Source organism: Trichoplusia ni, chromosome 17, assembly GCF_003590095.1.
Source record: "Trichoplusia ni isolate ovarian cell line Hi5 chromosome 17, tn1, whole genome shotgun sequence".
In the NCBI taxonomy this organism is placed as follows: Eukaryota; Metazoa; Arthropoda; class Insecta; order Lepidoptera; family Noctuidae; genus Trichoplusia; species Trichoplusia ni.
Window position 1 is genome coordinate 3,284,632 of NC_039494.1, and position 20,132 is coordinate 3,304,763.

Consider the following 20,132-nt stretch of genomic DNA (forward strand, 5'->3'; position numbering starts at 1 on the left):
TAGTCAGCCGCCCATTACACCCCATGCAATTCGAATTAAAGTCATTGCAACCGACGATAATAAGGTTTCGTGAAGTCAAGGGCTTCTCTTTAATTAACTGATACTCTATACTCTTAGCTGTACGAAGAAACAGTCTGCATACCTAATTACATTTAATTTTAAACCCTAATTTAATAAATTACGGTATAAAATACCTTGGAGGTCGAATTAGGGAAGGCCGAGTCAATTTGCATACGAGTAAACCAGTTTTGCGCGTGCCCACTTTGTCACGGCTTTCGTTTAAAAGTTTATGAAAATATTTCTTGTATTTACATAATGATATAAATTGAGTCATGTTTTGAATAATTAAGTGATTTTATTTCCAAAACTTATACCTAATTTATTTAATGAATTCAGGTAGGCTATGACGGTAGTCATTAAGTATCTATGTAAATGTTGAATGGCATAATTTTATAGATTTTTCATCGATCGTTTTCTATTTATTTGGGAGATCATGACATGTCTAAATGTGTCCATAACATAAATTTAAAACGTAAACTATCCTGTGTGTTTCTTTAATCCTTTCCTACATCTAAATAAAAGAAATCGTCACAATGCAGTACGGAGTAAAGTTTTTCATTATGTAGAGTCTTGTTTCTGCTATAGGCAAAACCATTGTAAAAATGTGTGTGCGCAAAAATTGTAGATATCTGTAAAAGAGATCTAAAGACCTTAACTGTATTTTGAATCGAATTTCTAATTAATTATTTCCTTATAAAAACTTAATGAACTGGTGTTAATTGAATGCATAACAATTTATTCAACGTTGAATTATCACGTGTTTAAAAACGAGTTAATTGTAATTAATAGTCTCAAAGAAAGCTCAGACTAGGTAAATCAGGTGCATGATTTTACTTTTAAATACCAATTTGCATACAAATCACCTCTTATGTGAACACATTCGTTTTAATTTAATTATGTTTTGTCATTTAACAATTTATTGAGATAAGATAGTTTCCTATCTGATTTAATGTTTATCCGTTTTGTCGTAATTTGTGAAATCTATAATTTAACTTTTCCTTCCGCAGGTATAACGAAATACTCTTTAATAAAGAGCACCATACACATTGCAAACAATCACAATAAAGTCGTTTAAACTACTTGTTTCCTTATGGAATAAATCTTCGTTCGTTTTCTTTTGCTTCTATTCCTATCAATCTACAATCCTATTCAAAAATCTTTATACTAATATATGTTTAATTGTCACATTAATTTTTATTTACTTAAACTTTTCCTAACATTAAGTGCAGTCGTTGATGGACTTCGTATCGTATCGTATCTGTATCGGCATTGGACGCTACACCCGCAACCAGCCGGACCGCTCTCTTTGCTTTTGTACGACTACCCTCTTTTGTTGTCAGCTAGCCTTGTTCTGTTCACTGGACATTCCACTCGTTAGTGTTCGCTTCTCGGGAAATTCGACTATCCCTCTATTTCGTTTCGACTTTTTTTACTTTGACACTGTGTCACTGACGGAATCAAATTAAGAACAGAGGGATTTCTCTCTTGACCCGAATGTATTTTGTTTTTACTTTACAGTGCACTGTTTGTGCAGTTGTTGTTTTCTTTGTGGGATTTTGCAATGAGAGTGAGAAAAAGTATTTCTCGAAATGCAGTCTGATAAAGAATGGCTTATTTAGGTTACTTTGCACTGATACAGTTTCATGACTATGAAGCCTCTACAGCTCAGCAAACTTCTTCTTTCACATTTTAATCCTTTGCAATTTTTGTCCACAGGCACTCCGCATATCTAAGATCGTCACACCTTCTCGGGTCACCACGACTAAATTATTACCACAGGTATTTTTTATGTTTTTTTTAAACATTTATTCATAGATAATTTTAAAATGGCATCTACAAGTTTGCTCGCCAAGCTATGTCGCTTGTTGGCGAAATACGCTCATTAACAATATGCTTACTATTTAGCACTTATAACTATTGTTTAAAACTTTTGTAATATTCATACGTACTGAGCACAAAAACTTAACATTGATACTTTATTTTTATCCAAAAATCATAACACCACATTTACGGCCCACAATGGTGTTTATTAATTTAAGAAGCTACTATGACTTGGAATCCCGTTTGAAACTCTCTTTAACAAGAGAGGAAGAACAGAACTAGATCATGCTCTCTAATTGTATCTATCTTATTAATTGTTCCGGGTTCACGAGCTCAACAATGACTTCCTACATTAATTCACACTTCGCTTTAATTAGATCATTAACGGACCATTGGGTGCAAGTAACGTAGCATATGTCGAGCGTTGGAAATCAGGGGGATGGGTCAACCGTTTTGTGAACAAATTAACATAAAGCTGAAGACTTTAATATTGCTAAATATAAATTATACTTTCATTTTCTATCTATCGGATGTTGGATTAGAGGTAATCACACTGGACTGCCCAGAATAATACTTTTAAACTTACATAACATCGGAGAAAATTCTGTGGACGCGACTAGTGTCCTTTTATCCATCCAAAAGTAAATTAAGAAACTGATTTAAATCCGCCTTTCATTCCACACTCCATAGTATTAAAATCATTTCGAAACCCGTCGGATCAAAAATTCAATCTGTATTAAAACAGTGCATTAAAATTTTTGTTGTTTCAGCAACTTTGAATTCTCAATTTCGTTGCATAACTTTGTGCATATTAGATTGTATTGTTTAAAAAAGATGAGATCTTTGTTCAAAACTCTTTATACCTGGACATTAGAGCTTAATGCATAAAATAAAAGGTGCCTGTTTAATTTACCGCCTCTTTTGGCTTGAAGAGGCCGTACCCGCCTATTTGCGGGTTCAAAATGTACAAATTACGTGTGTCGTAACACTGGTTCCGTCCATTTTAAACTCTAGATGGGTGTGTAGTGTTGGGTTGATTAAAGTTTGTATAGATATCCTATTGTTGCAAACTAGATTGCTTTTTGTGGCCGCTAATTGTTAAGCGATGAAACTTTAGTATGTACTTAGTGTAATGATTATGGTTGTCCTGTTACACTCCTGACTTTTGGTATTATCCATGGCCGCTGAGTTTGTAATTGGACGGGCAACCTTTACTTTTGGAAAGGCAGGTTGTTAATAATTCAGTTCTTAGTTTTATAAAAACGTTCTTTTCTACAAGTTCGAGTCGTCCTCTTGACCCAAGTTTACGTACAAAAAGCAAGAAGAAGAAGCAAGGCAAGTTAAACAAATCGCTATTTATCATATTTATTTCCGAACTACATTTTATAAGTCAAAACGTTCTAATGCTCACCTACTTAGTTACTGAAGTTTACACGAAATAAAATTTACCATAACCGTATCTACTTACAGTTGTACATCTTACGCTCCATAAATCACATACCTAATAACAATTATAACTATTAACATAATGTTCAATGTTTGGGATAACATTGTTAATGTCTAGACATATAACCTCCTTTACTTGAGAGTATTGTAGCCAAATTGATCCTTAACAGACTAGATTTCATCATGATGTTGTTTGTGTTTAGCAGTTTTTGTCGTACTTTTCAGAATCTTGTAATAAATGATGAAATTCACATCACTTTTGTTTGAAGGCGATGATTATTAGGTATGTGTATTATTTCCGATTGAAAAAAAAAGAAGCCATAAAAACCATATCTAGTGGTAGAGCACAACCAAGATATTATTCTATAACTAATATACACACAAAAATAGCGTAGTATAATTTCATTTTATCACCTAGTTTTTTGCTCGGTCTGCCTAAAAAAATATCTAGCCTAAAAAAGCAGTTCCAGCCCTTTATGTTTAATGAAAGTTACCCGGCTTGAATAAAAACCACAAGACCTTTTCTAAATTGCTTTTTATTATGTAAACTTTATTCTAGATAGATTCATCTATATTCATAGATTTTGGAGAAAATAAAATGCTTTTTCTTTTTCTAATCCTAGAGGAGTACTCGACAAAGGTGCTTAGGCTTAGATTCTGAAAGTCAGCAGAAATGTTATAATATTTAAATCTTTAATTCGAACTATTTTAAATAACAAAGCCAATTTTAATTTATCAAAGAAAATAATTATCTAGTATAGAATTGATTCGTTTTTTTATTGTTTTATTTTAGAAATGTCTTTACAAATATTCAAAACACAAGTTCACCCAGACTCAGAATAGAACTATCATTCGTGAATCTCAAAATGTTTATCTTACGCGGAGATCGAACCAGCGACACGTTGCGCGCACAGAGACTTTGTGACTTTGACCACTCAGCAAATTATTTCAATTAACGGGTTTCTTAACCTCTATACTATTTATTAAGTTATTTACCTCCCTTTTAATAACAACCACGTCACAAGTTGGCAAATATTCTTAGACCCACCATTTACTACCCAGCACTTACTACTCTATCACATAACAGTATGTAATGGCAAGATCCATTGTCCTAATGACGTCATCAGCTTGTCCTTCCACTAGGACATCGTTGTAGCGGTATAACATGTCTTAAGCTGGGTCCTCACTGAAAATAGATTTTGGCAAACTTAAGTTTCATTCAGACAAAAGTCAGTTTCTTTAAGGAAAAACCAGGTTTCCTTTTCGGCACCAGCTGGCTTTTTTCAAGTGGAGTGAGTAAAAGTTTTAACAATTAGCCGGGATTTCATGACAAAGTTATTTACGGTTTGCTAAGATGAGTACGGATCTGAGGGCATGGCAGTGCACCGCAAATTCGAGCGCGAAGCAAACACTGCCGTATCCTTTACTTCAACTTATTTTTGGACCCCTATTTGAGAATCTTTTTTTCATGTCATTTTTCATTTGCAGAATAAATTATATCATTTCATTTCTTGTATTTGCAAACGTTATATACTTACAAATCTATCAGCTCTATATCACGTACATATGTCAACATGTGACTGTGTCCTGTAGTCTCGACCGAGCTTTACGTCAGCTGCCGTCACGCTCTGCTGGCCAACCATACGGCACGTTATGTTAGCGTTTTGTCCATTATGTAATTGTTTTACGACGTTACACTTCACGCGCTTTTGAAGCAACTTGTTATTACTTTATTGAGTGTTAAGTCGCTCAAGTGAGGAGCATATATAGGGCAATAGAACTTGGTGTTACTCACTAGTACAGTGGAGCCTGTAAAATGTTGACTATTGTGGATGTTTGACACAGCTATTCGCAGCAAAAAAGTTTTTTTTTTTCAATTGATAGTGTATTAACTAATATAGAGTAGATATTCTTTTCGACCGAAACTCTACTTGCACAATTACTACAAAATATTTACATAATTCTGAAAACGATATAATTGTTTTTACAAGAAAAAAGGGAAAGCAAAACTATTTGAACATTGAAGATATGTAACTAAAGTCAATAACACCTACACTCAATATAGCTACCACTTTGATAAGCCGCCACTTTTCTTAACAAAATTCATCAACTATCTCAAAGCAATAAGATAAAATTTCACAAGCTTCCCGACAGAGCGAACATTGATCATAAGAAATACTTAGGTGTTTTTAGAAAATGTTGAATGAATATAACCATTAGTGACTGCTTTGAGGTTAAAGACGACACATGCCACCTCCCAAGAAAGTAATATTGGTTGAAAAGAGAAGCCACTCTACACCTTGTAGTCCCGTCTCGCTTCCACAATTCAGAGTCAATATGTAGCCACCTATTCCATCCTGTTTCATTTGATTTCAATGGAGGCATTTTATATGGAGCAATGGAGCCTATTCATAATATTGTATGTTGTTCGTATGTCGATTCTGTATGCTTTCGAGAATATTCCCCTTTGATTTCGAATTGATGGTGTGAGGATTAACAGGGTGTTAACAGGTCGTTCTTGTTATATACCAAATATTCGATGCCTGAAAAATAAATGCTATTTTCGGCGTGCTTTTGATAAAATATTGATGATACGTATGGGCATTTTTTTTATAACTTTGAAGGTCCCTTTTAACAATCAAACAATATCATCTGACCAAATGAAAGTCAGACTCGCACACTGAGGAATCCGTACCAACTTGAAGTAAATTTAATATTGGTTTTAAGATTAAATTAATTTTGTTTATGATGTTACTATAAAAACACTTTAGTCTTTTCTTTTGAGAGTCGGAACCTAAAAAATGTAATCGAAAAAAAATATTACCCTAAAATTTTTTAATTTTAAGATAATACGACAAAATCTTATCAGTGTTCTGAAAATATTGTAAAGAACGAAAGAGGCGTTCAATCTCGATGAAATGAACTGGATTATCTCAGGCGTCGTGCATGGAATTGTCAAGTGGTCCGTTCCACTTACTTCCAACGTTACTAAGCGGGTTCTTAGTCAAAGGAATTGGCTTGGCAGGAGCGATCGCGATCGGAAACGATAAAAATATCTTGGTTTAACAAGAGCCTCATTTAGATTTGACAGTAGATTATAATCAGTTTTCAACATACAGAGACATGGTTTTAAACGTCATGCTTCTGTATACGGACATTTCTTTAAGTGTTAACAAGGTTATGAATCGATCTGATATAATTGGATACGAATTCGTTTAACTAGACGTAGATACGTCTAAGGATGTCTTAGCGATTCGATAGGAAGTTAAGCTTGTAGAAATGGCTCTAGTCTAATGCGGTGGTTAGATTTCATCCAATTATTCACTTTAGAGAATGGGTGAGGGGTTATTAGGCAGGCGTCAAGCCGGTTCAGTTAGCTGAGCTCTGTCCTGTATAATTGGGGTGAGAGGTTCTAGGTTAGATTTAGATACAGGTTTACTAATTACGTTCAAGCGTATATAAATAACTGTAGGGATATCTGTTACATGTAGGAGTAATCTTTTAAAGACGTATAGAATCAGTGAACTGTTTATGATTAATTTATAACCAGAAACAAAAGCCACAAAACGCCATCAAAAGATAACTCTTAAGAATATTTGCATCGTGACCCGAGGCAGTTCATAAATTACTTTTGGGATGGATTTGTTCAAAAATCATTTAACTTTTCCCAAAGTTACAATGTAAACGCCGACTGGAAGACAGCCGTGGAAATATACTAATAAATGTATAGGGGATTATAATAAAATTGAGGTGACTTCAAAGACAGTTCGGGAGGGAAGGAATATCTCGAAAACGGTAAAATGGAGAAATTGAGTTCATTTAATCATGCCTTTGTTGCTTTATTAAAAGAATTTATTAAGAGCAAGACTCTTTGTATTTTAAGGTTATAAATGAGTGCCCTTTTATTTATTTAAATGAGCCTGGTTTCAATAGGCAGTCTTTAATAGAGCGATCACCAATATACGCTACTGCCAGTTACTTATTAGCTGCAGACATTATAAACACAAAATTACCTGTAATTATGTAAGTACCTTCATCATAACCAAGTATCATCAAACACTTACTTGCAGACAGTCAAGTTACAAAGTCAATGAAAACCGCAAACGTATTTCTCTCTTATTTAGATTTCTTCCTCGAGGACGGCAAAAAAAACAATAATTCGTATCAATGTGTACGTGGGAATGGAAGAAACAGTTTACAAGATGTTATCATCCCGCAGTTGTGCCGCCATCAGGGTATTATTACGTTCCTGTATGATGGAGTACAGTGGCGAGGAGTTTTATTTTATTTGCTTTGCATTACCGTGAAGCGACCCAAAGCGATTTTGTTAAGGCAAGGAAAATATTGTCACTGTGTTTCTTATTGATTTTTTTAGGCTGGTATCTGGTAAATCATTGATTTTCAGGTACTAGGTACTTTTGCATGTTCTTGAATTTTGTTTAGATCTTGTAGATGAGATGCGTGAAAGAGTTGGAGTACTTTTCTTGGGCATATAGCATACTAGCTTTTCGCCCGCGTCGATGTCGGTTATATCGCGATTCCAAGAGAACTCTTCAAAAGTGCGAGATAAAAACTATCCTATGTTCTTTCTCAAGGTCAATTCTATCTCTGTACCAAATTTCATTAAAATCGGTTCAGTGGTTTAGATGTGAAATCGTAACAGACAGACAGAGTTACTTTCGCATTTATAATATTAGTAGGGATGATCAGTTGGTTTTTGTATGGCTTTGATATTTTGGGACAAGTAAAGGAAAGCGAGTCAAATGTTATAAGAAGCAAATAACTAACTTTTGCTCTAGAATTCACCTGCATGAGTCAACATCCCATAGGGATAGCAAACCGGAACTAAGTATATCCCAAACCCTTTGTAAACCAGTATTCGCTGAAAACAGTTGGTTGATTAGTAAAAATGTTGCGAATCAAATTGTTAAGGATCTATTCAAATATTTAATTCCATTATGCACGTCCCCTTTTGCGAAAGGCTACTAGTTATCTAAGTTATTCAAACTCGGGAGACGATCTAAGGACAGCCGAGGGCTACAAATGTAATGTCGATGCCAAAGGCTGTAATCAAAGGCTAACTTTGATTGATTGCGATTCATTTCTCGATTTCAATCATCAACTCTATGGACTTTAGTTCATGTTTATTGAGTTTAAGTGGAGGTTAAGCTTCGGTAACTTCACTTAGATTATTACTTCCCAGCTGTCTTTGACTTGAATCATGGACCGTATTTAAATGTAAATTATCTCTAGAACGCCATTTGACTTATTGAAGTTAATCTGTTTAACGGATATGACCAATTACCACTGCAACAGCAGCAGTTCATAAGCTCGTTTTCAAGTTCCTATTCCTTTTATTGAAGCCGTTCAAGAAAATGGTAATAACAGTTATAAAACAATATGTAAAGTAAACAAAACTGAAATATTTATAAGTAACGAAACAAAAGGCGAGTCACGTTTAACCCAACAAAGAGAGTGCTAAGCCGCAAAAAAGTATCGTCCCGACTCACTATCGAACACACGCTCAATATTTGTTTAAGGGCCCATACTTAGAGGTGGCGGACTGACGTCATGATTTATGGTGTATATTACATCGCTAAATCCGCTTGTTTCGTCAAGATTGAACGATTTTTTATCGTTTGCTACCAGCCCTAGGGGTTGTAAAACGTATCCCCTTTAAATCCGGCCATTTCTTTTAAGTGACGCCTGTACAAACAAGCTAAGACTGTGAAGCGATGTTTTCATATTTAATGACGCCGCGTAATTGAATTCTGTTTGAGATGTATTAAGAGGACAAGAAGTGCGTAAAATTGATTCGACAGTTTTCATAAATAATGAAGTTGGAGTGTTTATTTTCTAAGTACGGTTTTCGGCGACGCCTCAGAAATTATTGAAGTATGTTAATGTAAGAATTCTTGGCTACGTGAAAGACGTACAAACTTTAAGTATACGCCCGAGTATGCTTGTTGCGGCAACTTTTGAAATTTCTCTTAACAATTTATTACCAACGAAGCAATTTAACAAAGTTAACAAAGACAGTTGTGTCAGATCTTAACGTTGTAGAATTGCAGTTGTGATTACATTTGTGTAACTGGAGCAAGGTGCGCTGTGCACGGTTTATCTTACTTAGTGTGAGCTGAACGGTTTTGGAAAATAAATTGTTACATGTAAACTTGTATCGTCTTGGTTCGGTTGAAGTTATTAACTTATATTTAATTATGTCTTAGAGTGTAGTTTAATTTATCTAAATCTGCGGGAAATTCTGGATGTAAGATGGTTTGATATTTGGCAATCAACTTTAAGTCATTAGAACTCATAGAACTATCTCAAAACAAAGCTTTTCTCTACATCCCATGTCACCATTTCCCTATCTACTCCATAGCCACGCATTATCCGATAATGTTTTCGAAATCCGATTCCCGTTAACTGATATGTGACTAATGAACCGGGCACCGCCGGTTATCCGGGTCTACGGCCGGGTAGACGGGTATATCCTGCGAAAGGCGATTATCCCTCCCCCCACCCCTCAACGGATAAGTGTGGATGTGTATTGAGTTTCTTTTGTTTACTCCTTGACTTGCCTACGATTGAATAGGAAGGTGTATTTGTATAGGCTACTCACATGATGTTTGCTACTGACATTTAATATAGAATATTGGATAAATCAGGGACTGACAAAGGTTAATTAAGCATTTGATATCTATTTACTTATCCCGTTATTAGTTTTCCGGTGGAAACTTCCTTTTGTATTTCTTTCTTCTTTAATACGTTTCACAATATTTGTCTCCGTACTTATAGTATTTGCTTCCCATATTTGTTTTGTGACAAAAATCTAATTTAAACTTTCGCAGAATCAGTTGTTGAGCTCTCGTTTCACTCATTCAAATGCCTCCAAAACAAAATCATCGACAAAAAAACTCCCTGCAATCGATGCCAGAATAATGTATCAAAAATAAAAGACAAACGCACAACTCCTTTCCGTTTCAATTCATTGGTGGAACGAAACTTGTCCTACGTCAAAGGGTTCTAATTTTGAACTTGATATTGAGTTGTCGTCTGCCCACGGTAACACACGGTATCCGATGCAAGCCGGCGTAACACGGCACCGGAACCGGTTCCTGCTGAATTTAATAAAGTCTTCGTATTTTACGATAGCAATCGTAAAAGTTTGTGTCGGCAGAACTAAAATGTTACCGATTTTATGATCTCTCGTATTCTTGTGTTGAGTGTGTCTGTTTATTATATTTGAGGTTCATACGTATATGGTTCCGTTTATATGCTTTTTTAATCCCACGATGAAGTTTTTGTAAATGGCAAAGTTCTTTATCACCAATACTTATTGCTATGTGCCTGCCAAATAATTACCTAAGACAAGTCAATAGTTGTTTTTTAAAATGAAAGCCAATTAGGTATATATGTACATTTTAGCATTCGCCATATGTTATTCCCATCACTAGCATACCTTTTATTTCATTCAATAAACATCGATTGGATATCAAAAATTCATTCGTTCACTAAAAGTCATTGGAAAGAGTGGCGAATTTTTCGTGTTGTCAAAGTCCTGTGGGAGTCATAAACGTGAATTTTATACATATCGGTGGCTCGTCTGTCGGTCCGCCATAATTCAAATTAAGCTTATGGTTGAAGGGTCGGACAAACGGGGTACGAGGGTGGAAGCTGTAGGCCCTTGCGCTTGTATAATTTATCTGTGTCCCTACCGCCTTCCCAATTGAAGTGGCGACTGTTTTGAAATCTTTTATAATGTTGGCTTGGATGACTCTTGACGTCACCTGCAGGGTTTGTATTTCATAATTGAAAATGAAACCGTGGGTTTCGTAATAGAATTTACACCTGGTATTGTAATATTTTACCTTTTAAGACGATGACACCTTTAAATTATTACATTATTGTTTTAACTTTTATGCACTTTTAGGAAATGGTCCTATTGAATTGTTCATTGGAATTTTTGAAGTCATAACATTAAAAGTAATCTGAGAGTTTGCTTAAAATCTCATACTTCCATCAAGGCCCAACTTTTATACCACAGCAGCACTCATGTGTAAACATTTGTCTTCTAGTGAGTCACATGTAGCTTGATCTCCAAGCCTCCCCTTGCGATGCCACAAATAATAAAGAGGTGTAATTTGTTTGCACGAACCTCCCCCTAACTAATATTTATCCTCCATTTTGAGCGTTTACCAAACAAACGACTTCATATAATGCTTATTTTACTATCAAAATTACAAAGATTTTCTTCATTTATGTCCAGTATAGAAATGAAGAAAACGTGATAAGTGACTGTCTATTAGCATAGTTAATTATTTTATTGTAATGTGTCATAATTTATGTATCTATATCGTCTTGCCTTTAATATTGGAATCATAACACACCCTATGATGTAATAGTTTCAAATCTGAACTCGAGTTAATTGACTATTGATAGCATCATCTGCGAATCTATTGTTTTCTCATTCGCTCGTATTCTCTCATTATTCGTATTATATGCGTTACTATAAAGGTTCAAACTGAAGAGAATCTTACACTTTCCAGTAAAATTCACTAGTCATTGGTAATATTCCGAATCGTTCTGCGATTAGCGTTAAGCAAAATATGCTTGGATAATCATAGGATGTATCTTTCGTTTAATTTTATTTTATAATCAGTTAGTATTTAAAATTAAGAATTTAAAGGTGAAGCTGTGTGCTGGACTCCTGTGGGCTAAAACCAACGGAATTTGTTTCTGTTCCTCTTCATCGGAGGCCAAACAGTACTACTTTCGCAGACCGCTAAGTTCTAAACTAACTAGTATATTTTAAGGTTTACTAGTAAGACTTAAATAAACAATGCTCCAAGTTTTACAGTATCATACAAATTGTATACTACCATCACGTGCCAGGTCACATACAAACACATTAAAAACTCCTTAGTTTATGCTAAATTACCTTTTACGTGTTTATTACACGATGGATTCGTGGAAACTAACGGCGACATGTATTTTCTCGGAATTGTCCTAACAGCTTATTACTGGCACGAAGCTACCAGTAGGGGTGATTTAAAGGTGGTTGGACGGTAATGTTCATTTAGGTATATTAGAATAGTTATAGTTTTCGAGTTACGGTTTTCGACCCTTCTGTAGCACGTAATGTATCGGAATGAAAAACTTGTATTTTGTCTAGTCTAGACAATTATTGTAATATGAAATCTTGAGGCAAATATAAATGTTTCCATATAAATTGTAAACTCAATTATAAAAACAATATTTCATGCCCTAGACTATCAGAGCACCTGAATTACAATTTGAATCCTGCCCTAAATTATACGGGTACTGAGGCAAATCCCCAGTCCTGCCGAAACTCATAAATACTGAAACGTATCTGGACATTGTACTGGCTATAACGCAAAATATAACGTAAATATTAGGGCCCACAATACAGCTTTAATCTGCGCTGACATTGTTTCGCTCACGGAGGGTCATGGGCGGACTTATTCCAGAACAAAAAAAAACTCATGGCAAAAAACTGGACGAGACCTAAAATGTACACAATTTGAAAGCCTAGCTAATACTTTTTGGACTATAATTCAACAGCACTCAAATTTACGGCTTAACCCTTATTTAATTACTCGCTCGTGACAAATATTCCGTTCGATTTTCCCAATACCAGACGTGGAAATTCATCACTCACTGAAAATTCATGTCGGTCCCGACGTTCTGAAGTGACGAGTTTTCACGGCTCGTGACGTATATTAGCTATTAGCTAGCGCATTCAATTTTAGCAATGATTCTTAAAAATCGCGTACTAATTATTAAGTTTTAATGAAGTTTCCAACTCTTAGCTCCGAAAATGAAATAAAGAAACTTACTTATACCAAATCTTTTTCGTTTAAGAAGAAAACAATCTTAACGCCACACATGTATGTAGTATAATTGCAAATTCCTCATTTACCCAGACGGTGAGGAGCATTAGACGGGTCATTATTCACTAGCCCACCGCAGTTCAAGCACAATATATGCTAAAGAGCGGAGTAGCAACACCTCTCATGTGTAATCTCAGCTAATCTGTTTTGCATCAAATTGCTTCACCTCTACAGTTCAAGCGAGTTGTTTTATTTGCATTATCGTCTCGATCACTGTTCTTTATTGTTATCCACACATTATCATCCTTTGTTAATGAAACTCCACTCAGTTTATCCTCAATCGCTTCCAATTATGTCCCAGAATTTGACATCCAATTAACAGCGTTCTGGTGACAAATCGTTAATACGCCTGTTGTGAAAATAACAGAATAAGTACAGCGAACGACACTGACAGAAATGAATAATTCATAGGTGCTTCACGTTAACGTATTCGCTCAGATTTCGCCATCAAGGGCGGCAACCCTTACCGCCGAATTTTTTCACTCTTCACATTTTACGAGTGGTTCGTTGACGAAACGATTTTAATTAACGAAATGCAAACTGATGTCCAAACTCAAGTGTTTTCCTGCGACTGTATTTTGTTTTCAAAAAATGCTGGAATGTCTGGTGAAGAGGCATTTTACTAGATTACGCAGAAATAACTGGAAATGTTGCGGTTTATATTTAAATTCTATTCGTAGACTGCTTAACTCGAGTTCTTAATTAGCGGTGGAAGTCATTAATGAGGATTTTTGTTGGTTTGCGGTTCATTACATTTTGAATATCTCATTTTAAAAGCTTATTGTTTGCTTCCTGATTTTGGATCCCTAAAATCCTTAAAGTCGTGACGTAACACACCGCTTAGCCCCCGCATTAAGTCCTGGGATTGAGGCCTAGTAACCGCTGAGCGGGATATTAATGGTGGTCGGGAAATCTTACGTCATTTCATCGGGCACCTAATTAATCAGAACCCTCCTCATGTCCACGATTAGTCTTTCGTTCTGTCACACGTAATGATATGGTGTGGACCGGTTATCAATCGCTTTCAATTTATTACGCTCACCTACATCGGATGCTTTTTAGTTTTTGATGGCCCTCGTTTACAAGGGCCGTTGTTTGATATTACTTATGAACATCCTCGTATTTTATTCGGATTTGACATGTGACATGTAACATTTCAACGAGCAGCTAATTAATAAGAACCTTTCGTTTCAAATTTCGTTTGTTGTTTGATTATATTCATAAAAGCATGACATTTCTTCAATAATATTAGTTAATTCAAAAAGTAAAGGCAGGACAAAAAAACGGGTAAAAATAATAGCGTAGAAGAATTTTCATATTGACAATATGTATAAGGAAAACTTTTCGGTATTGCCACCGGAAGCTTATGTTCACACAATTTCCCTCTTGTTTGCTAAAATACAAAAAAAAGGTAAATGTGTTTTTTTAACCTACCCTAAACATTGCTTCGTTCGTAACGCCCCGACTTGGCTTCAGAGACGTCTGATCCCATTTAAAATACTCATCAACTAGCTGTCAATCCCAACTCGTATTGGCACTAAATCCACATCTGATTTATATTTCGTGATCCAAATGCTAGTTAAGAAACTGGAGCGTGGCAATTTTCTAGGCTCCGTCTAAACCGGTTACGACGACTCCCAGACTCCGAGGTACGCTAACATTATCTATCATATAGACGGCTTTTAAATTATTGTTTCTTGCAAATGTCAACGGGAAACAGCGCAGCCCATCCATCTGATGCCGTCGCGAAATTATAGCTCGCGGGAACTTTACTTTTTTATTTATACAACTTTATTATTATATTTCGTATCATTATCTACAATTGTAGTAATTAGGAGATTGTTGTGAGGATGAGAATTATTATTGTTCTATAGTAGAATTACTTTACTTCTTTTTCGGACCACGTTTTAATTCTGGTACAAATTCCGTATATTCAAATAACCTAATCAAATCTGTCTGAATTGTGAAAATGAAAAACTGGGGATCTACGGATAGCAATTTTGGCCTTTGACTTTGTGGGCCATCCGTATTCAAACAACGAATATTAAAACTCGCTTAGTTTTCTTATTTGGCGTTGTCTAATAAATAAAACTAACAAGCAAAAAGTGATTCCGTTATAATGGAAGAAAATTATCAATCTCGTACACAGGCCAAATCCGAGTGCCGTCGGCCGATGCCTATATAGATTGCAGTACTTTGGCCATTATTATATCAAGTACATTATTATCTGGAGATTACATTATTGCTTGGTCTACGATACTAAAAGCTTTGTTGGAACAATTTGAGACAGTCTACAGAGAGGTATTTTTTTTTTAGGTTTCCGTACCTAAAGGGTAAGGCGCCGGTATCTATTAGAGTTTAAAGTTAAATTTTGTTGTGAGTACTGTACTTGTTGAAGTAAAAATTGTTTCTCTTAAAGTTAAATAGTTGAAGTTTTTAGATGGTGTATTTATGTTGCCTAACAAATAAAAAAATAAATTTACATTATTAATTTTATGGGCTGGAATATGGAAAATTATGTTTTTTTAAACCCCTTTTAACTTCCTTTATGTGTACGGCACTTTCAGTGTCGCTAGCCTAACTCGCGCTTTTCAGACTTCTATGTCTTTTCGAAACATTTCGAAATATTTTATTCTCTGTGCCCGATGTTATTCGTACTTGTGAAATATGGCGATTGTTTTGTTTTCTACCTCAGTTGGTATCCTTTTTATTTAGGGACTCCTTGAGCTTACGTTTCCCATTTGATCTTTATCGAAATGATCGGAAATATATTTTTCGTGTTCCTACTTGTCTAATAAAATTACGATATTATTCCTTTGTGTTTGTTCTATTTTCGTTTTAACGTTTTTCCTTGATGCTAAATGGAAATTTTAATAGAATTTTGAATTAGAAAATAAATTCTATACTGGTTTGTTATATAAGATGGTACCACGTTTCGATTGGCCCTTAAATATAGATATATCTTTATGGAGAGATTTTGGTTATTAATTCCCAGTGGTCTAATGAAATAATTGGGGCTATGAAAATTAATCGGTTCTTCATAAGTGGTTTCAATATCACTTTATAATGTCCATTTGGGCAGTTGTGGTTAATCCCAATCTGTATACCAAGAAGCATTAAGTCGTAATGGTTTCTCATATACCATTAGTAGTATTGCTACTATAGATTGTATCTCCAGACCTTTCTAAGACATTAATTTCCATCCTTAACATTTAAATCGGTAACATTAAAATCTTCTCGAAGATTATCCAAAGATGAAGTCGTTGAAACAATTCCATATCTTAACTGTCATCTGGAAGCCTTACTACCATGTCTTTATAACATTGTGCTGAAAGAGATGCCGCTCTACGCCGTATAGTGCTGTCTCGCTCGCGCAAACAGCAGCCTTTAAGAGACGGTGGTAGGCATGGTGGTGTACGCTTAATAGAGCCGAATATCACGTTGACACTGTATGATGTTGGAATTTCGTTTATCCACAGACTTAAAAACATTTAGATAGACGCATAGACTACTATAACAAGTTAAACCGTTTAATCTTTGTGGACCAGTAGTCGTCGAAGCTAGTTTTTCTTGAATATTACCATAATATATATGAGATATATTTAAATAAGAATTAAAGTTTGACTTGTCGCTTAAGTATGTTTAATGGCTGTGATTTGGCAAACGTTTTGGGTATTAAAAAGTGTATTTATTGTTGTAATAAAATTTGAGATAGCTTCTACTGGTTAAAATAAAATCGGTTTTGTTTTGGAGAAGAGAGTTCTATTAAATTTATTTTACGACTTGTTGACAAATTTTGTCTAAACTACTGTATAACTTAATATTTTCTGCGTTATATTGAATTTATTTTAAAGAATTGGTGCTTCCGTATATTTCATAAAGAAGTAATTGCTTAATTGGCATTTTAACACATTTGAAATCTAATTTACCTGGTTCTAATAAGGATCTGATGCAAGCAGTGATTGCGTTAGCCTGTTAAAACAATTAGGGCTGGTAGAGTCTATCAAACCATGATTAATTATGATCTCGGATTACCCAAATGCTTGGGAATTGAACCTGCGGTACGTCGCACATTTCGGGATTGGCAAAACTTAACGATCACTTGAAGTTTGTGTTCATTTACACTTCAGTTTTCTTTCATCAATTTTTTTATAGTAACTGTAGACACAATTGTGACGAACAAACAGAATGTCAAGTAAACAATGAAAGCTCCTGATTATTTATTGGATCAAGCGAACGAAAAGCTTGTTTGAGTGATTGTTTGCGAGATGTTTCATCGACAGACTTTATATCGAGGTAATAAGATTCAATTTTGCATGCCCTTTTCATATCTGGTTTTCGTACAACGTTACCTAGTATTTATATAACAACGCTATTTATTCATTTCTGTTTAATTGGTTTTGTATTAATTCCTTTGTTCTCATTACAAGTGCCTTGACATTTCACGTATTACTTCGGGTGTAATTTGTATAATTATAATTTTGCAGCCACGGTTTTGACGTGCTACACTATTGTAAAATGTATCCACAAAATTCAGATAGCTGAAATTAAAAGCCGTTTGATAAACGAAACGCAAACAAAAGAGTTTTTAGCGATTACAGTAATCGCCCACTGCAGGGCAAAGGCCTTCCTTAGTCCGTCCGTCTATTCATGTTATGGCTTAACGTTTCGACCAGGTTTCACTGGTCGTGGTCCCTAAAACACTAAGTTCACACAGTTCACTCATCATGTTGAATTAATTTACCTTATTTTATATAGGTACCTAAACATGTAACGCGTCAGTCAGTGGAGACCGTATTAACCTAGTATCCTCTCCAATCAAAATATACTAAACACTATCTAAACATTTCTAACTCTACATCCTTTAAAATACCCATATTGTCGGCTCGGCGTTTATATGCAAAGCCGTGTCTACAATGCAACAGCTAGAATGCAGTGAAACAATTCACGTCGCGCGTCCCCCGCTATTAGGCGGCCGGCCAAAATGTCTATGTCTGTGAGTCTGTCTGTGTGTCTGTATGTACCTTTAAAGTTCGGAAGTCATTTTAAAGTTGGATACGTTTTGGTGTGTTGGTTTTAAATTATTAAGTTTTTTTGCCTGTGCTAAATGCTGTGTATATTGTAAAACAGTGTTTCGCTTTCACATTGGCTATTTTCGAAGCTCGTATTGAGTACTTTTAAATTTGATGTAGCTCTGGACTGTGTTCAACAAAGACTTTGATATATTAAAAAAACACCCTTCGCACAAGGGGCCGATTTGGAGGCTACGTGTGGAAATTGTGCCCATCACCAGTAACGCACCAAAAGGCTCCCTCCATTCCTTCAAGCTAAGAACAACTTATCCATAATTTAGAAACCAAAATACAAGATTTTACAATTAACGACTTCTGTGTTATTTTAATTGGCGAAGATGATTTCAAGAATTCACGTGACTACTTTGGCCTCATATTTTATATTAGAGAAATATTACAGAAGCTAAACCACACAAATATAATTATTTGTGCACCCACTTATAAGTATGGTTACTATACTAACATGTATAACTGGCGTGTAGAGAACTTTAATAACTTGTTATATTTCGACATACTAGAACATAAACATGCCTACTTCTTGGACTCAAATAAAAACCTTAAATGTAGCTATGAAATGTTCAATATCGAAAACGGAAAAGTAAATAATCTTGGCATGGAAACTATTTTCCAAGACATCAGAGTCTACATTGATGGCATAATAAAGTATGACATACAAACAATGCATAATCCTACTCAAGAACACCAGCTGATCAATGAAGACAACTTTGAATCTGAATCTATGTTTTTTCGAGACTAGACAACTCCATGTGTTACATCAAAACATAGCTGGACTATTGAATAAAACTGATATCTTACTGATTAATATGGAAGAGCTTGCGGAAGAGAACAAAACAATTGATGTACTATGTATCACGGAACATTTTATGATGTCAGGATTTGAAAAATACTTAAGTATAAATAACTATGCTCTTGCTACCTGCGTAAGTCGAAGTAATAGTAAAAGAGGCGGAGCCTGCATAATAGTAAAAAATGACCACAAATGGCGAGAAATTTCAGAGGTCAAAAAACATACCATATTGAATATATTCGAGTGCTGCGCTATAGAATTGATCGAGTATAAAATAATTATTGTCTGTGTCTACCGTGTACCAAATCATAATAACCTGCAAACATCTCTTGTTAAGCTTGAAAAAGTACTTCAGCACATTACAAAAATAAGCAGTAATAATATATTAATTGCGGGGGATTTTAATATTGATGTTTTAAAAAACAATAATGTATCTTTAGATTTTGAATGTCTGTTATTAAATTTTAATCTTAAGCTAGCTTTGAAAGAACCTACTAGACTAGTAAGTATGACCTGTCTTGATAACTTTGCCCATGATTTTAGAAAACAGTGTAAGACTGAAGTGTTGGAATTGGGTTTATCCGACCACACGGCCCAATTAATAAAACTACCGGTTAGAAAACTTTTTAAATTTAAATACTGGTATAAAACGGTACGCGATTACTGTACAGAAAACATAGATAAATTCAAAACGTGCCTGAATGAGTTCACTTTCTCTGAAATATATATTACTAAGGACACTGACGTTGCATATAAATATTTCATAGAAAACTTTAAATTGTTCTATGACCTATGTTTTCCGAAAAAACTTTTAAGGATGAAAGTCTATTATAAATGTAAGTGGATATCACGCGGTATAAAAATTTGCTGTAAAAGAAAAAGATTATTGTTATGGAAATTTAGACAAAATTCAACAAAAACGAACAAACAAAATTATATAAAATATGCCAAATTACTAAAAAGGATAATATTTCTAACAAAACGTGCACAAAATAATAACAAAATTAAAAC

At 34.8% G+C, this 20,132-nt stretch overlaps 1 protein-coding gene across 2 annotated transcripts in view; it reads left to right on the forward strand.

Moving 5' to 3' along the window:
- LOC113502328 (protocadherin-like wing polarity protein stan) overlaps positions 1-20,132 on the forward strand; it is a 211,832-nt gene that overhangs the window by 76,689 nt on the left and 115,011 nt on the right. For both annotated transcript variants that reach the window (XR_003401350.1, XM_026883861.1), the window contains exon 3: positions 1,777-1,839. The gene's annotated coding sequence lies outside the window, so the exon portion shown is untranslated. The remainder of the gene's footprint in view (positions 1-1,776; positions 1,840-20,132) is intronic.